The 20,025-nt window shown below is 39.0% G+C and overlaps 1 long non-coding RNA gene across 3 annotated transcripts in view; it reads left to right on the top strand.

Annotated features, from left to right (window-relative positions):
• The window catches only part of LOC110017635, a 91,804-nt gene extending 83,795 nt beyond the window's left edge, over positions 1-8,009 (top strand). The window contains exons 3-4 of one of the 3 annotated variants that reach the window (XR_002872816.1): positions 1,395-1,464; positions 7,941-8,003. This is a non-coding gene — a long non-coding RNA (uncharacterized LOC110017635). Of the gene's footprint in view, positions 1-1,394; positions 1,465-1,549; positions 2,344-7,940 lie in introns of those variants that run through there. The other 2 variants (XR_002293097.2, XR_002872817.1) reach the window with 2 other exon arrangements.
• The last annotated feature ends 12,016 nt before the right edge of the window (positions 8,010-20,025 follow it).

Here is a 20,025-nt window from a genome sequence, read left to right as displayed (position 1 = left end):
ACTATTTTCTTTGGCACCCCCTCTAATAATTGTGTTTAGAATGCTCCAGATGTTTTTAATGTTATTTTTGTTTTCGTCAAGTTACTTATCATAATATTCTTTTTTTGCATCTTCTCATAATATTGGTTAATTTATTTCTGTATTTTTTATATCTATTTTCTGTTTTTTTTAGTTCTTTGTTTTTAAAAACTCTTTGTACATACATTTTTTTTTTACTGGCATTTTGTAACAATTTTTATTAAATAACGATTAAAATATTTTTTAAGAAGCATTCATAAGCCTCATTAATGGAACGTTTGTTGTAAATTTCATCCCAATTTTGGGCTAATAAATCATATTTGAAAGCATTTATGGATTCCTTACTTTTAACCCTTCTGTACTGTGTTGACTTGTTACACTCATAATTTCTGTAATTATCATCGTATACTGTAAACACTGGAAAATGGTCACTTATATCATTAATTAATAATTCATTAACTGTTTTATTTTCAACATCATTAGTGAATATAACGTCAATTAAAGTTGCACATTGGTTTGTAATTCTGCTGGGTCTAGTGATTTTTAAAAATAAACTAATACTGCACATGGTATATATGAATTCATCTATTGATGTATTGAAATTAAGCGAATTTCAAAAGTAAGAATAAACCAACATAATTCTTTTCATCACTGATTGTGAGGACAGAGTGCACGGCTGCAAACGTCTGGAATTCAAAATTAGTGATATGAGTTATTGCTGGCACACTTTTCCCACTAAATGACCTCCTTTTGTGATTCTATCAGTTACTAAGCAGACGTATCTACTAACAGGGCATTTTAATCATTCACCTTTTGGATTTAATGTTTATTGGATTATCCTGTCGCTCATCAGTAGATAAAATGACCTATTATTTACTTGACACCTGTTTTGGAAGCCAAATCCATTTGGATTTAAGAGGCTCTTGGACAGGATCAGCTGAATGCATGGAGGGTCATTGATGATAATCAGAGCTCCCTCAGCTTCCTGCATCTTGAGGTGTGAGATGTGGAGGCTTTAATCAGCCGCCTCTGATGCTTTAGGCTTTCAATTTTAGCTTCTCTTCAAAGCATGCATTTATGCTATTGAGATAGTTCAGTCATATATCATCAGCCTTTGTAAAAAAAAGTGTTAAGCGAGGCAGAGGTCACTCTGATGTGTGACGATCAGAGTCAACACGGCCACAAAAAGTTTAGATTTCTGCTGTGGTTTTATCTTCTGTGTTTCTGAAGAGAGACACACCGAGCAGTTAGTGTCACAGTGAGACAAAGATGGAGATAAACAGTGTTTTATGAGGGCCAGGGGGCTAAAAGTGTGTGACAGGAAAATCAAAGACTCCCGTTCTTCCAAGATCACTTTGCTCATCTGTCTGATTCAGAGATCCTATGGGAAAAGCCTGCTGCTGTGCGTCAGAGGAGAAAGTCACTCCTTCAACACACGAGTGGGCGGTAAGTTTGAGTGTGTACCAGTATGTGTGATCTTGAAGCTTTTGTAGCAGGGGTGGAATATGATTTTTTTTTTATTTTTTGACAGTGATGACACAGGGTCTTCAGAAAGACAGATTGGGAGGGATCAGTGCAAGCAGAGAAAACAGGGAAAGAGGAAAATGAGATGAGATGTTGAAAGCCACATGTTTTGTTCACATAATAAAGCGGTAAAGCAACAAAAAACAGCCAAGGACAGTACCTGTATCAATGTTCCAGTTACTACCCATTTTATTATCTTCTCCTTATTTTAACCAATCTTTTCATACTTTAATGTTTTTTTGTTTCTTGTTTCACTTAAGATTCCTCCAATTCAAGGTCACTGTTTCAATGTATTATCTTGGTTCCCAACGATTATTTACAAAAATGGTATAGAAAATTCATAAACCTGTTAAGAAATATGCCCAATTGTCTTCTACTTTGTTTTATGGTTCAAACACTCGGTTTAATTTATTTTCACAGGTGCTCATGACACTTCACATATGTTTTACATATGTGGTGTAACACAAAGATTTTCTGCAATGGCATCATTAACTTGACTGAAAGAAATGGAGGGAATAGAGAAGGCAGCAGTGACTTTACCACTGCAATAGCTGCTATCCGTCAACAACGTGGCCCAAAAGGACGTAGGAAACAATCCATCACAGACAACAAAGGAGCAGTCACAGGGTGCTTTCTTCCAGGAGCCGATCCCTTGGGATAGAAATGTGTAACCTTCTGTTCCTAAAGGGAACAATGTTACAGACAAGGGTAATTAGATATTCCCTTCAATTTGCTGTCATTTCTCTTTCAAACTGCATGTCAGTCCTCCATTAATGGCAAAGTTCATAGTGGCAATAGATTAAATTATTGTTACACCTTGTCATCCCTGTCTTTGCACATGAAATGCACATATATGACAATGTATGATCATCCTTCACTGTCACAAGGACAGATTGGAAAGTTTCACCTTTGAATGGACATTTTTTAGTTTAGTTTTCTTTTTTTCCAGAATTACCTGGAAGCTTCAGGATTATTTTATTATCAGATTTACAGACTATAGTTGGCAGCAATGCTTTTTACAGAATGTTCACAGATGGAAAATATGTGATTTTATTTAAAAAAATATAGAGCAGTGCTGTGCCAAAAACTGTAAACACTGATGGTATAAATCTTACTTTTTTATTTGAGGGAAAAAAGGTATTTTTTCTTTTTTTGTGTGTTTTTGAGTGGGCAGAGAAAAAAAAGAAGAAATCTCAGTGGATTTGTTTGATATGAATAACCTTGTGAGTGCTTCAAGTGACTGCCAGTTTGTTTTCAATGGAGAACAAATAGAGACCAAAAGCTGTTTACTTGTAGGACTGGGGGTTTAGAAGGTTTCCGTTAGTGATATGCTCTGAATTTGGAGAGCTCTTAATGAGTCCTGATCATTTTAGACATGGACAAAAAGAAGCATCTTTGTTTGTTCAGTTAGAATAAACAAGGATCACACGTTAAAGCCATACATGTCACTAAGAGATACACTCCCTGGCCAATTTACTTGGTCCACTGCGCTAGTACCAGGTTGGACCCACTTTTGTCTTCAGAACTGCCTTAAGTCTTAGTGGTATAGATTCAACAAGGTACTGGAAACATTCCTCAGAGAGTTTGGTCCATATTGACAAGATAGCATCACACAGTTGCTGCAGATTTGTTGGCTGCACAGATATTACGTCAATCTCCCGTTCCTTTACATCCCAAACGTGATCTATTGAGTTGAGATCTGGTGACTGTGGAGGCTATTTGAGGAACGGGAACTCATTGTTACATTTAAGAAACCAGTCTGAGATGATTACAGTTCAGTGACATAGCGGCTTATCCTGCTGGAAGTAGCCATCTGAAGATGGGTTCACTGTGGGCATAAAGAGATGAACATGGTTGGCAACAATGGAGGCCCAAACTGTGCCAAGGAAAAACATCCCCCACATTATTACACCACCACCAGCAGCCTGAAGTGTTGATACAAGGCATGATGGAACCATTCTTTTTATCTTGTTAACACAAAATTCTGATGCTACCATCCAGATGTCGCAGTAGAAATGGAGACTCATCAGACCAGGCAATGATTTTCCAATCTTTTAGTGTCCAATTTTGGTGAGTCTGTGTGAATTCTGGCCTGAGTTTCCTGCTCTTACCTGGCAGGAGTGGCGTCAGGTGTGGTCTTCTACTGCTGTAGCCCATCTGCCTATAAGTTGGACGTTTTATGCATTCAGACATTCTTTTGCATACTTTGGTTGTAACCAGTGGTTATTTGAGTCACTGTTGTCTTTCTATCGGCTGGAACCAGTCTGGCCATTCTCCTTTGACCTTTGGCATCAACAAGGCACTTCCACCCACAGAACTGCCGCTCACTGGATATTTTCTCTTTTTCGGACCGTTCTCTTTAAACCCTAGAGATGGTTGCGGGTGAAAATCCCAATAGTTCAGCTGTTTCTGAAAGACTCAGATCAGCCCGTCTGGAACCAACAGCCATGACACGTTTAAAATCTCTTCAATTACCTTTCTTCCCCATTCTGATGCTCAATTTGAGCTGCAGCATATTGTACGACCATGTCAAGATGCCTAAATGCATTGAGTTGCTACCATGTGATTGGCAGATTAGAAATTTGTGTTAACGAACAGTTGGACAGGTGTTTCTAATAAGTGGCCAGTATTCATTTAGTATTCATTTTAGTACTTTTTTTAAACAGGTTTCTATACAGCAAGATTACAGATTTTATCTGTGCTCGCCTCAACTTCACTCCTTTTCTTTGTCTGAATCCTGCCCCAACTTTCTCTCCTAACCTCTTTTCCCTCTCCATGTTTTTGCCTCTGTCTCTCATTATCAGCCAGCTTCTCTCCGCATTTCCAGTGGTTGCACTAATGTCATGAACATGAGAGGCAAGGAAGTCAACAAACCTTTAAAGTTTCCTCCAAGTTGCTGCTAAAGCTTCAAAATGTCTTTCTTTCACTAAATACCGGTGCTCAAAGTAATTAAAATGCCGCTGGAACAAATGAAGTCCTTGAACTGCCACCCAACATCAACTCTTTTTCTTTCCCTGTTGCCATGGTGCTACAGGCAACCAGCACAGCGTGCAGCAAGCCACCCGCCACTGTGTTCTATTACAGAGCAAGAGATGCTGCTTTTGCCCTAATTCAGTTTCTCTTATAACCTTTTATCTAACAGAGTTAAGGAAGTGGCGGATTTCCAGTCAGAACCTCAAATCTGAAAGTTTTTATCCTTTTAGCCTTAGTTTGAAAAACAAATTTGTATCATTATTGTTACGATAAAGATGGAGATAAAATATGTTTGCAGTATGTAAGCAGCTCTTTTGATGCTAAATGTGCTTTTCCACTGGTGGTTAATATGTTTTGATGTTAAAAAAAGATACTATTCATTTATTTTTAACCTCTTTTGGGTTTATTCAACAATGGATGGATGGACGGTGTCAAGTTTAAAGTTTATATATATATATATATATATATATATATATATATATATATATATATATATATATATATATATATATATATATATATATATATATATATATATATATAGTACAGACAAAAGTTTGGACAAACCTTCTCATTCAAAGAGTTATTTTTATTTTCATGACTACGAAAATTGTAGATTCACACTGAAGGCATCAAAACTATGAATTAACTCATGTGAAATTATATACATAACAAAAAAGTGTGAAACAACTGAAAAGATGTCATATTCTAGGTTCTTCATAGTAGTCATCTTTTGATACGATTACTGCTTTGCACACTCTTGGCATACTCTTGATGAGCTTCTAGAGCAGGGGTGGGCAATTCCAGGCCTCGAGGGCCGGTGTGTCTGCATGATTTCCAGATACTCTTGCCCTACTCATGGCTGATTACCTGGTTCAGGTGTGTCCAGCCAATAATCTTGCCCTACTCATGGCTGATTACCTGGTTCAGGTGTGTCCAGCCAATCAGAACATGCCAGAGCAGGGTATGCTGGAAAACATGCAGGACTGCGGCCTTCAGTGCCCACCTCTGTTCTAGAGGTAGTCACCTGAAATGGTCTTCCAGCAGTCCCAGAGATGCCTAGCATTTGTTGGCCCTTATGCCTTCACTCTGCAGTCCAGCTCACCCCAAATCATCTTGATTGGGTTCAGGTCCAGTTACTGTGGGCGCCAGGTCATCTGGCGCAGCACCCCATCACTCTCCTTCTTGGTCAAATAGCCCTTACACAGCCTGGAGGTGTGTTTGGGGTCATTGTCCTGTTGAAAGATAAATGATGGTCCAACTAAAAGCAAACTGGATGGAATGGGATGCCGCTGCAAGATGCTGTGGTAGCCATGCTGGTTCAGTATGCCTTCAATTTTGAATAAATCCCCAACAGTGTCACCAGCAAAGCACCCCCACACCATCACACCTCCTCCATGCTTCATGTTGGGAACCAGGCATGTAGAGTCCATCCATTCACCTTTTCTGTGTCGTACAAAGACACGGTGGTTGGAACCAAAAATCTCCAATTTAGACTCATAAAAGCAAAGCACAGATTTCCACTGGTCTAATGTCCATTCCTTGTGTTCTTTAGCCCAAACAAGTCTCTTCTGCTTGTTGCCTTTCTTTAGCGGTGGTTTCCTAGCAGATATTCTACCATAAAGGCCTGATTCACACAGTCTCCTTTGAGCAGTTGTTGTAGAGATGTGTCTGCTGTTAGAACTCTGTGTGCCATTGACCTGCTCTCTAATCTGAGCTGCTGTTAACCTGCCATTTCTGAGGCTGGTGACTCGGATGAACTTATCCTCCACAGCAGAGGTGACTCTTGGTCTTCCTATTCTGGGGCGGTCCGCATGTGAGCCAGTTTCTTTGTAGTGCTTGATGGTTTTTGTGACTGCACTTGGGGACACTTTCAAAGTTTTCCTAATTTTTCAGACTGACTGACTTTCATTTCTAGTAATGTAGTAATGATTGTAATGTAGTAATGATGGCCACTCGTTTTTCTGTACTTAACTGCTTTTTTCTTGCCATAACACAAATTCTAACAGTCTATTCAGTCGGGCTATCAGATGTGCATCCACCTGACTTCTGCACAACACAACTGATGGTCCCAACCCCATTTATAAAGCAATAAATCACACTTATTAAACCTGACAGGACACACCTGTGAAGTGAAAAACCTTTCAGGTGACTACCTCTTGAAGCTCATCAAGAGAAATACAAGAATAATTCCAGAAATCAACTTCTATTCCAAAAAACAAAACACAAGTCCTGGGGAAAAAACGGAATACAATGTTTCAGAAAACAATAGTAAATTAAAGAAATCTAAATGATTAAAAGAAGAAGAAACCGGAAAAGGTAGGAATTGTTTCCACTTTTTATGTTATTCATCATGGCAATATCTTCTAACAGACGGATATTTTTTAAGCTTCTGGCCCAACCCAGTCTCATCCTCAAATGTGTAGAAAATACTACACATTTTAAGATTAGACTGGGTTGTCCGGCCATAGCCACTGCAAATATTTGGTGACTGATCAATCAACTCTTTACTACAGTTCAGGCGAAACATACTTTCCCTCTTCTTCAAAGCTCAATTTTCATCAACCAATCAAGGATGCACCATTTTGCCAGCCTTTTCCAGATTCTTATTTTTAACCTTAATCCGACATATCTGTTTACATTTTGGTTTCTGAAATTTTGTTTTGATTTCTAAAATGTAAAGTTGTTTTAAGTATTTGTTTGCCATTTTTAATTACTGTTAGTGTTTTGTATTTTTTTTATTTACTGATGTAATTTGCACTTCAGGGCCACTCTTTATATTATTTTAGATGTTTGAAACATAAACACTAAAGTATTCACAATGTCAAATGAGCTATGGGTCATGACCGAAAGAACGAGGTCCCGAATACAAGCGGCTGAAATGAGCTTCCTCCGTAGGGTGGCTGGGCGCTCCCTTAGAGATAGGGTGAGAAGCTCGGTCACCCGCGGGGAGCTCGGAGTAGAACCGCTTCTCCTCCACATCGAAAGGAGCCAGCTGAGGTGGCTCGGGCATCTAGTCCGGATGCCCCCTGGACGCCTCCCTGGAGAGGTGTTCCGGGCATGTCCCACTGGGCGGAGGCCCCGGGGAAGACCCAGGACACGCTGGAGAGACTACGTCTCTCGGCTGGCCTGGGAACGCCTCGGGGTCCCCCCAGAGGAGCTGGAGGAAGTGGCTGGGGTGAGGGAAGTCTGGGCATCTATGCTCAGTCTGCTGCCCCCGCGACCCGGTCCCGGATAAGCGGAGGAAGATGGATGGATAGATGGCTTGTAGGCCAAAAAGTTTACATTTAGGTCCTCATTCAGTTGCTCCCAAAACAAGCTTTGCTTTTAAAGTCAATCATTTCAGTACATTTCTTTCAGTGATGTTTTAGCCCAACGCTCTTCAAACTTTTTGATCTATTGCTTTCCCCCTCTCATCCTGTTAGAGATTTCCTGGTATAAAATTTCCTGGGGGACTCAGTGACTGTGAGGAGTCATGCTTCACAACAGGTAGGAGATTTGATGATCATCTTGCTGTGTATCTATTTTTATTTCATAGAGGTGCACAGTGATTTTCTTTCACAAAATATCTCGACTTCCTCCACACTTCAGAGAGCATTGCTTCAGATGTAAAGCTATTTCACAGGGAACTTCAATACCAGTGTTCTTGTTCAGACATACAGTAGATGCTTTGTTGGATTTATATTTCTTTATGATTGATTTTGAGTAAATGAGGAAAAAGAACAGCAAATATATTACAAAATAGGTTTTTCCCTTTTATTTGAATCAAATAAAATTGACTATCGGTACATTCATTTGACAAAAACTTTCTTTTCTCTTCAAATTGCTCATGTCTTGATAAGTGATGTTTATAAGTAAATGGCAGATGCTTACCATCTTTTCTTTTCTGAAGGGAATATTTTCTTTTATCATTTGAAGTCAAATAGGTCAAACTTAAAAAAATTAGTTTGATATGCAGGATATCAACCTAAATTTGGAAGAATTTGGTTCATTTAATGGTGGAACAAGTTACAAGATACACATATTATAACCTACCATTTAAATTCTTGTTTTTCTTTTAGTCTCTTGCCAACAACAATTATATCGATCATTTTGTGACAACGTAAAAACTGCAGTCGTTGAACCATTATCTGCCACAATGCACACTCTTCAGTTCTGCTCCCTGTTAAACCACAAAGCAGTGCTGCATGTACTTGGGCTGATGACTTTGCAGAGGTAGCCCCACTAATGAGCTGAAATCAGCAATCCATCAGCATGTACCAGCATGAGGGGTCCAGTCCCAAAACCCCCAAGATAAAACACAGGCATTTGTGGCCTAGTTTTAGCCAGGAGCATCCATCCTTACTAAAAAAGACTCACCATCCACTCAAAATCAACATGATTGCTTCTTGAAAGCTATTCAGAGCTGCAGTCCTGGGCTGGGCTTTTTGATTTTTTTCTAGAATTGGAGCTTTGCTCTTTTATTTATTTTCTATTTCCTTTTTTTTTCTTTCATATTCTTGTAACAAGATTATAGACTGGGTGCACTTCAAAGCCCAGCGAGGACCTTCTTACTTTGCCCAAAGCCTGTAATCCACACATAAATCTTAACAGTGTTTAATTGAATGTTGTTGGCATATTCTCCTCTAAATTCCTTGAAATTCATGATGTCCACCTTACGCTTATTGAGTGGGTTTGTTGCATTTGAAAGCTGCAAACCTAATAATGTTCCCTCATTTAGAACTTGCTTCCCATTTTATATTGTGTGAAATAAAAAAAATATATATATATTGCAGTGATTTTGCAGTGGGTTTTTCTGTTTACTTTGACGGATAAAATTCTTTAGCAGAGACTATTTGATTTTTTTTTGGTTTTTGTTGACAATGGAATCATCAAACTGTCTGCTCTTCTCATCCTATTTAACTTTTATGGACTTTTAACAGTGTTCAAAAACATTGTTTAATGGCACCCACTCGAAAAAAAACATGTTTTTGTGTTTTTATCACTTTCTTGTAGCATTTTTCTCATGGAGGACATTTAAAGAAAAATGAGCTCAAAACTGCATTTCAGAATTTTTATTCACTCAGTTTTTTTTTTTAGATTGGCACAACCATAATTAAAAGAACACTGGGAACACTTGTAAAACAGATCAAAAGATGATTGGAGTGGGAGACAAACCAGTGAATGAAGACAAGGCCTTTTCTTTTTCTTTTTTTCTTTTACTATTAAGGGACAATTGTAAAGTAAATAAAGATTTAGGACAATGTGTTAATGTTGTTTTTAATTTCATCAACCTTCCATACTCATTCTGTCAGCCTTATTTCAGTTTTTTTTTGTGCCTCTTGGACATGTCATGCATGTCACTAAATAAAAATACATATTTTCCACATGAAGGGCAACCATTCCCAGTGAAATTTTTTTCTTTCATTGGAAACCTTTTTCACTCCATAAAATGTTAACTTAAATTTAAGAAGTTTTTACTCTTAACTTTGTCATCAGTAAAGTGCTTTTAAACCCTGACTCCATAAAGAAAAACAGACTCTGTTCCATTTTAAGAACCGCTACACTTAAAGTTACAAACAGTGCTTTGTGTGTGTATGGAGCTTTTACTGTCAGCCAGCCAACGGGGTCAAGATTTGATGCAGTTTGTCTCATTTTGTTCAGTTAGGGGATGTATTTGTTCTGTATATCTTTTTCTTTTTTTTTTTTTACTTTAAGCTTGTTGTTCATCTCTGGCAGTCCTCTACTGAAATGATCATTCAGGTTTTCATAGGGAGAACAGTTTTTTCTTTAGCCTTTAGTTTTCTTAATATTATATTAAAATCAATTAGGCTGATTATCATGTTATTTTCAGGTGCACTTGCAGAACATGACCAACTTTCTTCAATTATGCATGTCAGGTCTTAAAATTAGGTGCAGCCGTTTGGCTCCTCTCAGAGAGGACAAATGACTGAGAGGTGACTGTAAGCGCTGCTCAGATATCAAAGCTCGCTGCAGTTTCCGAGCTCCTCCTCCCAGCCCTCCACGGCTTAAACCGCTCGCTCTCCAAGCCTTTCACCTCCTGGTTCTCCATCCTGATTTATGTGTATAAGTGTATATTGAAGAGGTCCTCTAATGGCACAGAGCACACATTGGTGACTTGAACAAATCTTGTCCTGTATTTAGTTTTATTTCCTGACAGTCATGAAGGACCCCAGACACACCATTAAAGGGAAGATGCAGAGGAGTAAATATTCTAACGTTTATATCTCTGTTTCCCTGTAATGCTCACATGGGAGTGTTTGCCTAAATATGTTTGGTTTGCTTTTTTCATAACTTGGATCAGTAAAAGGTTCCTTTTTGTTTAGTCTTTTTCTAAGAGCCTCAGGCTTCTCTTTTCCTTTGTGAGACATTTTCTCTGCTGTGCTGTTTGAATAGAAATTGAAGGAATGGGGGTTGTGCCATCAAACATCAGAGAGGAGGGCATTTCCACACGGAGCCTCTTTGAAATCTGGTGGGTGTTAACCTTGAAGCCGTCAGTTCTGTATTCTGCTTGTGCACACCTGGTGCCTGATCAGACCCGTATCAGTTACTTCCCCCTTTTTTTTTTTTTTTGAACAACCTTTCTGTTTTTCCAACACTTCTTCTGTGTTGAGTGCAACCATCTCCATTGTTTCAGGTCCATGCCTGCAACGACATGTACATCGATTTAATTATAATAAACAGGTAGGCGAGCTTGCAAGTGACTAATCTTAGTCAGCGTGATTAATGATGTTTGTGCAGCCAAAGACCAAAATTAGCCGTAGATACAGCAGAGCAGCTCTCTGTGCATACATACCAGTTTGACTTACGCTAGGCTTTGTATTTCAAAAATCTGTGGGTCCTAGTTGAGTGAGCCGAGCCTTCCCCAATCAGCACACAGTTTGAACGCACCACCGATCTCCCAGAAACAACGCATGAATCCTCATTAGTCACTGTGATAATTATGGGCACTCTTAAACCCCCAACACAAATTGCAATTTTCATAGCTACCAAGCTGCACAAATCCCCAATCTAATGGGCGAAAGTGTTGATTTAAATCTGTAGTTACAGTCCCATTACAAACTCTTCGTAGATAATTCTGTGCTTAAACCAGAAGGAAGAGGAAAGCTTTTAGAATCCAAGCAGTTTTAGTAAAAAAAAATAAAGAAAGAAAACTAAAATTTTTGAGCATATATAAGTGATGGAAATAAATGTTCAATCATACTTTGTTTTGGAAGTGAGGTGGATAAATTAGTTCACGTTCTGTCTGTCCACTGTTTATGTATTCTCCACTGAATGTAAATGCACCTGACATACGGTAGGTATGTTATATTTCCTCACAAAATAATTCCAACATACATTTTAAATATCCACTTCAATACAAAATGTGTCTGCTGTGTTTTTAACATGTTCTTGTGACATTTTTCTGATGATGGTGAACATATGTAAAGAAAATTAAGCTTGTGTTTCTGAGTATTTCTCTATTCAAATGGTTATGAATCAGGAGTAAACAAAAAATGCTGCTGAAAAAAACCTTTAGCAGTGACATAGGTGGGAACCCTTTTTTAATGTATCAAAAAATGCTTCAAATGGGACTGTAATAGTATAGAACTTCATAAAAAATGACAAATCCTTGACCATTTTGGATTTTTACCAATGAAGTGATTTTTGTTTTTTCCCAAATGCCTTTGAGATTATTGTCTCTTATTGTAATTTTTGTGATTTGAAGCATATTCATTTGTATGAGGTCAAAGGAGAAGCAAACAAACATTACTTGCAAAACTAAATTCAGAAACAGTACGCAGCAATGCATTAAAAAACGTTTGAGATGCCAATAGTTTTAAGTTTTCTTCTTTTTTTTGAGAGAGAGAGAGAATAATGCATGAGAAATAATAGGGTTATAACTGGTTCTTCTACCAGACATAAAACTTGCTGTTATTTCAAATCAGGAAGCCAACAACTTTTCCAATCTCCAATATTCACTTCACTTCAATTCACTTCTACACACTTCATTTCAAGCAATTAATCAATCTCTGTTAGACAATCATTATATTTATTGGATTCCATGTGTCACATTTTCGCACCATATATGAAAATGGGTCTTTGTGATTAGGAGCAATAATGATGAGGAAAATAAAGAAGTACGTGGATCTAGTCGTCTACGAGCGGATGCATCAGAATGGAGCAGGAGGAAGCTTGACCAATTGTATCTTCTGTGTCACAAATACAATCATTTTTGGTATCTTTCACCAGCTCCTGATTCACAACAATTTCAATAAAGAAATACTCACAAATGCAATGTTAAACTTAATTTTGCTTTTATATGTCCCCTTATCATCAGGAAATGTCACAGGAACGTGTTAAAAACACTAAAACACGTTGTTGGAGTAGGGCTTTAAAATTAATCAAAGCGTTAAATTTAACTCTGCTGTTTACATCTTTTTATCACTTTCCTTTCAAGAATGTGACCTAGTTGGTAACCTTATGTTACCATTTTTTTCAAAGTAGGATGTAAAATAACATTATATGGAAGCATCTGAGAGATGTCTAGACAGAGGTGATGAATAAACTCATAATGAACCATTAAGTCTTCAGCAGAAGTCTGGAGCTGCTATATTTAGCAAACAGCATCTTTCTCAGAAATGAAAAAGAAAACTTCATGCAAAGAATTGCACTTGTTTCTCATCACTTTAGAGTTGTTTTTAGCCACAAAAGCTTAAGTCTTGGGAAAAAAAAAAACTTGTAATTTTGGGACACATTCTTTCTGTTACCCATGAGTATTTCTGACCATTCCATGCTTTCTTTTGCCTATTGTAACTTTTTTGCAAATGATCGCAATTGCTTGTCAAAAAGGATATTAATGTAGCTGTGGGTTTTTACTGCCTTGATCTGAACCTTTGTGCGTTTAAAGTCCCACTCTGATCATCTCTCAATCTATTTTCAAAGTAGTTTTCTGGCACATAGTCTCTGCAGAGCAGCAGGTGTTCATTAGAAATTTTCCTCTGTTTACATGCCCTTCCACTAGCTTACACCCCCTCACAACCACAACTTATCAGTGCAACAAAAATGGCGAGCAATATCGGACCTAATCGGCTGTAAGGTTCTGAGCCAGATGCCAGCTCAGACGAGGAAAACCAAGATGTACAGGGATTCGTCCAGTGAATGCATTGGAATGGAGCAGAGAAGGGAGCTTTTGCCCTTACATCACAACTACATGCTTTTTCACCAGCGTTTTCTCTGTTCCTGATTCATTATGGTTTGAAAAATGAAACGCCTCAGAATTGCAGTGTTATTCTTTATTTTTATTATTGATGTCCTCCATCATGAGAGGAAGAAATGTTAAAAACCCCAAAACAAGATTTTCTTCAGAGTGGCTCTTCGATAAGTTTGACTTGTGAATAATTGAAAATTGACTTGAAATTAATATCACAGAGGCAGAACATAATGTCTAACATATATTTCATGCTTCCAAAGGTGATATGGATTTTCTTTTTGCTATTTATGCCTGTATATGCGTGTCTGGATGTATTTGCATCTGTAGCAGGTACATGATTGGCACTTAATGTATACACTCCCCCATCGTTGAATGGGTGCACATGTGATTATGCTCAGCAGTGTGCATACATCTATGCAGTTTCTGGGCACTTTTAGTAACACTTGAATTATCTTCCTAGGGCAGTTAATGGTGTAGGAAAGTCAAAGAGAGGACAGCACATCCTGTCTCTCTCTGGCTCTTTCTTATCCTTCCTGCAGATAATGATACACAGTATTCCAGGCTAATGTAAGCCCCCAAGACATATTCACCATTTTCCCCTAACACTACACCTATTAGTTATTAATGGAAAAGCTACACACAGTGAAAGTGAGCTAGTGTGTCTCTAGGTTGTCTGCAGCTCTCACAGAGTTTTCACTTTTGTAAAGCAGGGGAAACAGATGAAATCGCTGATCCTAATCCTTGATTTTAAAAGCCTTTAAAAAAACATTTTAAGGCCAAGTTCACGTTCACCTTTCTCTCAAATGTTACATGATGCTTGCTTTAGTCCCTGCACCCTGTGTAAAGCCTCTTTGCCACGGAGCCTCTGCAAACAGCTGTCTCTCTTTTTACAGTGAACAAAACGATAAAGGTAACACTTTTGGTTTTGCTCCCATTTGTCATGAGATGACTTCAAAGATCAGAAACATTTGCTACAAACAAGTCTCTCAAATCTCGTTCACAAATGTGTCTAAACCGGTGAAAGTGAGCACTTCTCAACTATCCTGAGATGATCTTTCCCACTTCACAGGTGTGCCTAATCTAAATGCCGATTAGACAGCATGATTAGTGTGCAGGTGTGCATAGACTGATCACAATAAAAGGTGACTCTGAAACGTACAGTTCTGTTTAATGGGGGGGGGACTCAGAAAACTGGTCAACATTTTGTGCGACCACCACTTGCAATGCAGTGCAACACATCTCTGTAAGAGTTAATCAAGTTGTCAAGTAGCCCATGGTGGGGGTGGAGTTATGACAGGGATATGTGTATTTTATAGACAAAGAGAATAGGTGCCTTTTACTGATGGCATTTTGAAAATGCAGAGATACCGTGATGAGATCCTGAGGCCCAATGATACGCTGGACATCCAAGAACATCTCATGTTGCAGCATGGTAATGCGCAGCCCCATGTTGCAAGGATCTGAAACCCGAAAATGTCCCAGTTCTTGCATGGCCTGTATAATCACCAGATATGTCATCCATTGAGTATGTTTGGAATGCTCTGGATCAGCGTTTTTACGACATCGTGTTCCAGTTCCTGCCAATGTTTAGCAACTTCACACAGCTATTAAAGAGGAGGGGTCCAACATTAAATAATTGGTACTTTATTGATCCCACAATGGGGAAATTCTTCTCCGCATTTGACCCATCCCCTGGGGGAGCGGTGAGCTGCAGCCTAACTGCGCTCGGGAGGCAGTAGCGCTAAAGGCCTTGCCCAAGGGCCCTCACTGGGTGATGTTCATTGCTCGCCATTGATATGGTAATTGACTTAGTACCATTGTTTATTCCCCTCCGGGAATCCAACCCTAGATTCCTGCGTGGTAGCCGCTCACCTTACCAACCGAGCCACCCAGCCCGTCAATTGTGGTATTAAACATAACACAATTGACAACCTGATCAACTCTATCCAAAGGAGATGTGTTGCACTGCACGAGGCGGTCAGTAACCGACCGGATTTCCAATCTCCCAAACCCCACCCTCAATATGCCAAAAAAGCCCATTCAAGAGTGGGCTTTTATTCTAAGTCTAAATCAAAGGCACACCTGGGCAATAAGCATGTTGTCTAATCAGCATCTTGTTATGGCACTACTGTGAAGTGCAATGGCTTATCTCAACAAAGCGGAAGTGGTCACAATCACCGGTTCAGACACATTTGTAAGATTCTTTTTTTGTGTTTGTAGAAAATGTTATTGATCTTTGAGACCATCTCATGACAAATGAAAGCAAAAATAAAAGTTTTGTGTTTATATTTTTGTTCAGTGTATATGTCTACATAATTTATTACCTTTTGAAAAACATCTGGCTACCAGGAAGAGAGCTAAACTGTAGTTTCACCTTACAGAATAAAATGTGTAGGTTTTATTTCTTTTCACAATCTAAAAAAACCCTTCACCTACGTACAGTGGTATGAAGGCAGGTCTGGCTTGGGCCTTGTTGGACCCCCATATCTATCCTCCACCCTCTGCCACCTTCCCTCGCCTCCCTTTCCCTTATCTGCAGAGCTCACACCTGTGGTCAGCTGGCCACGCTCTCCCACCGACGCCAGAGGCCCCGGACAGGATGGCAACAGATAACCTTTAAATCCAACAGAAAAGAATGCTCGGGGAATGTGATGGAGGGAGAACGCTCTCCACCCACTGCTCAAAATTCTCTGGCCTACTGATAGGCACACAGGCAGGAGATACAGTATGCCCATGCTTAACTACATTTCCAAGACATGGGCCTTTAGGCAACCTAGAAGCTTGACCTGTTTAAGATAGTCTAAACCTTTTTTTTTTCCCAGTGTAAGCCATGCAGAGGGAGCTGTGAAGAAAGAGTAGTGCATCTCTTCTGCTCTTCAGGCATCTCATGGTTCTTTCTGCAACTTGCTGCAATCAGTTTTACTTGACAACCAGCCACTTGTTCCACATGTTAGAGACTAATACAAATGAGAACATGAGCAACAAAAAAGAAAAATAAGAGTTGTGGGGGGTTTCTGTGACCCTAAGGTTGAAAAATCTTTGTTTTTTGCAGCGGGAAGTATAGACTGACCATAATAAATCTCAAGAGAAAGGTAGAGCTCTGACGACAGCCCCAGGCCAAAGTGTCTGTTAGCAACAACAGGCAGTATGCGTGTTCCTGCACCTCTCAATTTGCCATCATCATTCACCTTGCTCGGCATGCGCCCGCCTGCCTTGCCATTTTAAAGTTGAGGAAAAGATGCAGATGCTCAAAAAAATGTCAGGCAGCCATCTATCAGGCACAGCAGAAACCTGCCGACACGGCTGCCGTTGTTTAGCTTGGAGAGACAAATTGATCAGAGCATAATCTTACCATACAAGAGTTAGGTAGAAACATAAATCTGCGGCCACACACTGTTTTGTCTATCGGGTAATGTCTTTAGCAGCTGCTGGTTTTACCACAGTCTTCAAATATCAAGGGCATTGCCTAGAATATTACATCAGCATTTAATATAAAGTAATGTAGTTAGTGGCGATTTGCCAGAAGAATGCTATCAAACATTGATTAATTGCAAATGTTGTCAGTGACAGTTATTTATGCTTCATAATGGTTTTGATTTATCCTTTTAATGAAATGGTCCTCTATGATTTGCTTCTGGGAAATGATGTGTGCAGTCCAGTTGCTACACACTTTTTACAAGCATATTTATTCTAGAAACCTTAAACTTTCTAGAAATCTTCAAGAAACATCACAAACATCTGTAATCTTTTGCAGTTTCTTGCTAAATGTTTGAGTGACACCAATTCTTTGAAACCAACCCTTAACAAAAATGATTTTATCTTAATGGCTGTTGTATTTCATTTTAAGATTTCCAGAGATTTCTGGTCAAGCCTTTCTTTGTCCCTGCACCAAGGTTTTCATAATTTTGAAATAATCAGAATCGGAATATTTTTATTTCCATTGTTGATGAAAGTGACCTTCACCAAATATTACTTTTTTTTCTTTTGCTTTTTGATTGGTGCTGAATATGGCAGAAAAAATAATTAAACATAACGACAAAGAATATTCACACAAATGCACTAAATCAAATGTACTCCACTAAGATGTGCAAGTTTTGTATTTTAGTGCAGAATAAGTAAAAGTTACAAAACAAGGTTTCAAAAGATAGCTGCAGAAAAAATAAAGGGTCAGACCTTCAGGTTCTGGGAAGTAGCATGAAGTTTTGCAAAATGTCACCATTGTTGCCAGTTAGAGGTGCATGCTTCTTGCTGTTGTTGTTGAAAAAAATTAGGCAAATAAGCAAAAAAAGACCTAAATAACCAGAAAAAATCAACAGAGAACAAAAAGAATGAACGAGAATAATGAAATCTAACCATAGAAATGCATAAACAAGTGTATTATCAAAGAGATGCCCCTAAGTTCCCTTTAAAGTGATCACAAAGTTTTTCTGTCCCTGAACTTGCCCACTATTAAAAGGTGGTGCAGGCAATTTTAGACAGAGTGCTTATTTGAAGCACAGTTACAACATCTAACCTTTGTTTTATCCACTGTAGCATCGCCTTAATGGGTTTTATAAGTTTACAGAATGGGTATCGAATACATCAACGTCTTACCAGGGCTCTAACACGTGAAAGAATTTGAAAATAGTTAAGCAAAAGTGGGCCAACTCTCAGGAGCTCTCTGCATCTCAGCCAAAGACAGGAGCAAAAGTATCTTTGTGTTTCCAAAGCTAATGGAACAAGTTTTGTAGGCTGGTTGGAAACTCAGTCTTATTCTGTCTGAAAGACACTGCCACCAAGCTGAAGCCGGTGGCAGCAGTAATACAATCATCAAACATGACAGATTAAGGGAAATCTTCTTGACTGACTCAAACAGCTTATGGGAGTTCTTACAAACAGAGCAAGTTTTTGTTGAGGCAGAGATTGACAGCTGGTGTAGATCATTGTGCTGCAACAATAGAGAAGCAGACGTCTGCCTTGAGGAGATGAGATCCCCTCCTCTGATTGTCCTTTCCATTCCAAGATATGCCTTATCAGGTGTTGTTCTGCCCCTGGACATGACATCAGTATCCGCTTAAGAGCTTGACCCTCCAAGTCCAGACCTGAAGATTATAGGAAAAAGCAGTTTTAACATATAAAGCATTTTGGCCACAAAAAAAGGGATGTTTTCTAGGAGATAGTTTCTGCAGAATGGCAGGACTTCATTGGAAAATCACCTTTAATTTAGGGGTTGGACTGTTGGTACAACATAAGCCGATCACCCATTTGTTTAAACTCCGCTAGCTTACAGCACCTCACACCCCCGACCTACTGGTGAGACAAAAATGGCAAGCAATATTGGAGCTATCCAGTCATACAGTTCTGAGCCAGATGCCAACTCAGATGAGGAAAACGAAAATGTGCATGGATCTAGTCTTCTACAAGCAGGTGCATCCGAATGGAGCTTTGCCGTTGTAGGTCCTACTTCACAGCTACAGACTTTTTCCAACAGAATTTGTTTTTGTCCATTCCAAATTCACAACAATTTCAATAAATTAGTACTCGAAATGCAATTTTGAGCTTAAATGTCTTTAAATATGTCCTCCATCACGAGCAAAATGCTAAAAGAACATGTTACAGAAAACGTTTTCATCGAAGTGGATATTTAATGTGAAGCCACTATGGCCAGTCATAGAGGAATGCATTAACTTTGATATCCTCTGAAGGGTTAATCTATGTTGCCGTTATGTATTACACTTTGACATTCGGTCAGTTAAAGCACAATAGATGTTGATCCAAAATCCCCCCCCAAAAAGAAATCTAGATTAATTTTGTAGAAGGTCATGCTTGCCAAATCGCCTGATATTCACACAGACATTTTCTACACACAGATAAAAGACATTTCTCTTTGAGCTTAGGCTGAAGAGACACATAGGCTGTCTTGGGTGTTGCATGTCTTCATATTTCAAAGAGCAAAGAGGGAGAAGTCAACAAAAGCCAAAAATGATCTCAACTAAAACCACAAACAGACGGTGGTTGTCAACCCCTCTGGACTGCTGTTAATGGCAACTCTTTGGCACCATTGAGTCTGTTGGTTAATATTAATGAAAGGCACAAGCTATGCAAAAGGCCCTATTTATTCTCATATTTGCTCAGTGATCCAGACAACCGCAGACAAGCCTCCATCAATATCACTTTACCCCACCCTCAAATCTCTGCTCTTTTCTTATTGAGTGTTAACGATGTCTACAGCTGTGCGTGTGTGGCAGCAAGCCCCCCCACTTTGGACAGCAGCCATCCCTCATGATGGTGCTGGCCCACAAGCCGGGACACAACTGGCAGGCCAGACCAACCGGCAT

Source organism: Oryzias latipes, chromosome 23 (genome assembly GCF_002234675.1).
Source record: "Oryzias latipes chromosome 23, ASM223467v1".
In the NCBI taxonomy this organism is placed as follows: domain Eukaryota; kingdom Metazoa; phylum Chordata; class Actinopteri; order Beloniformes; family Adrianichthyidae; genus Oryzias; species Oryzias latipes.
Note: the sequence above shows the minus strand (reverse complement) of the source record. Positions and strands in the feature narration are given on the sequence as shown.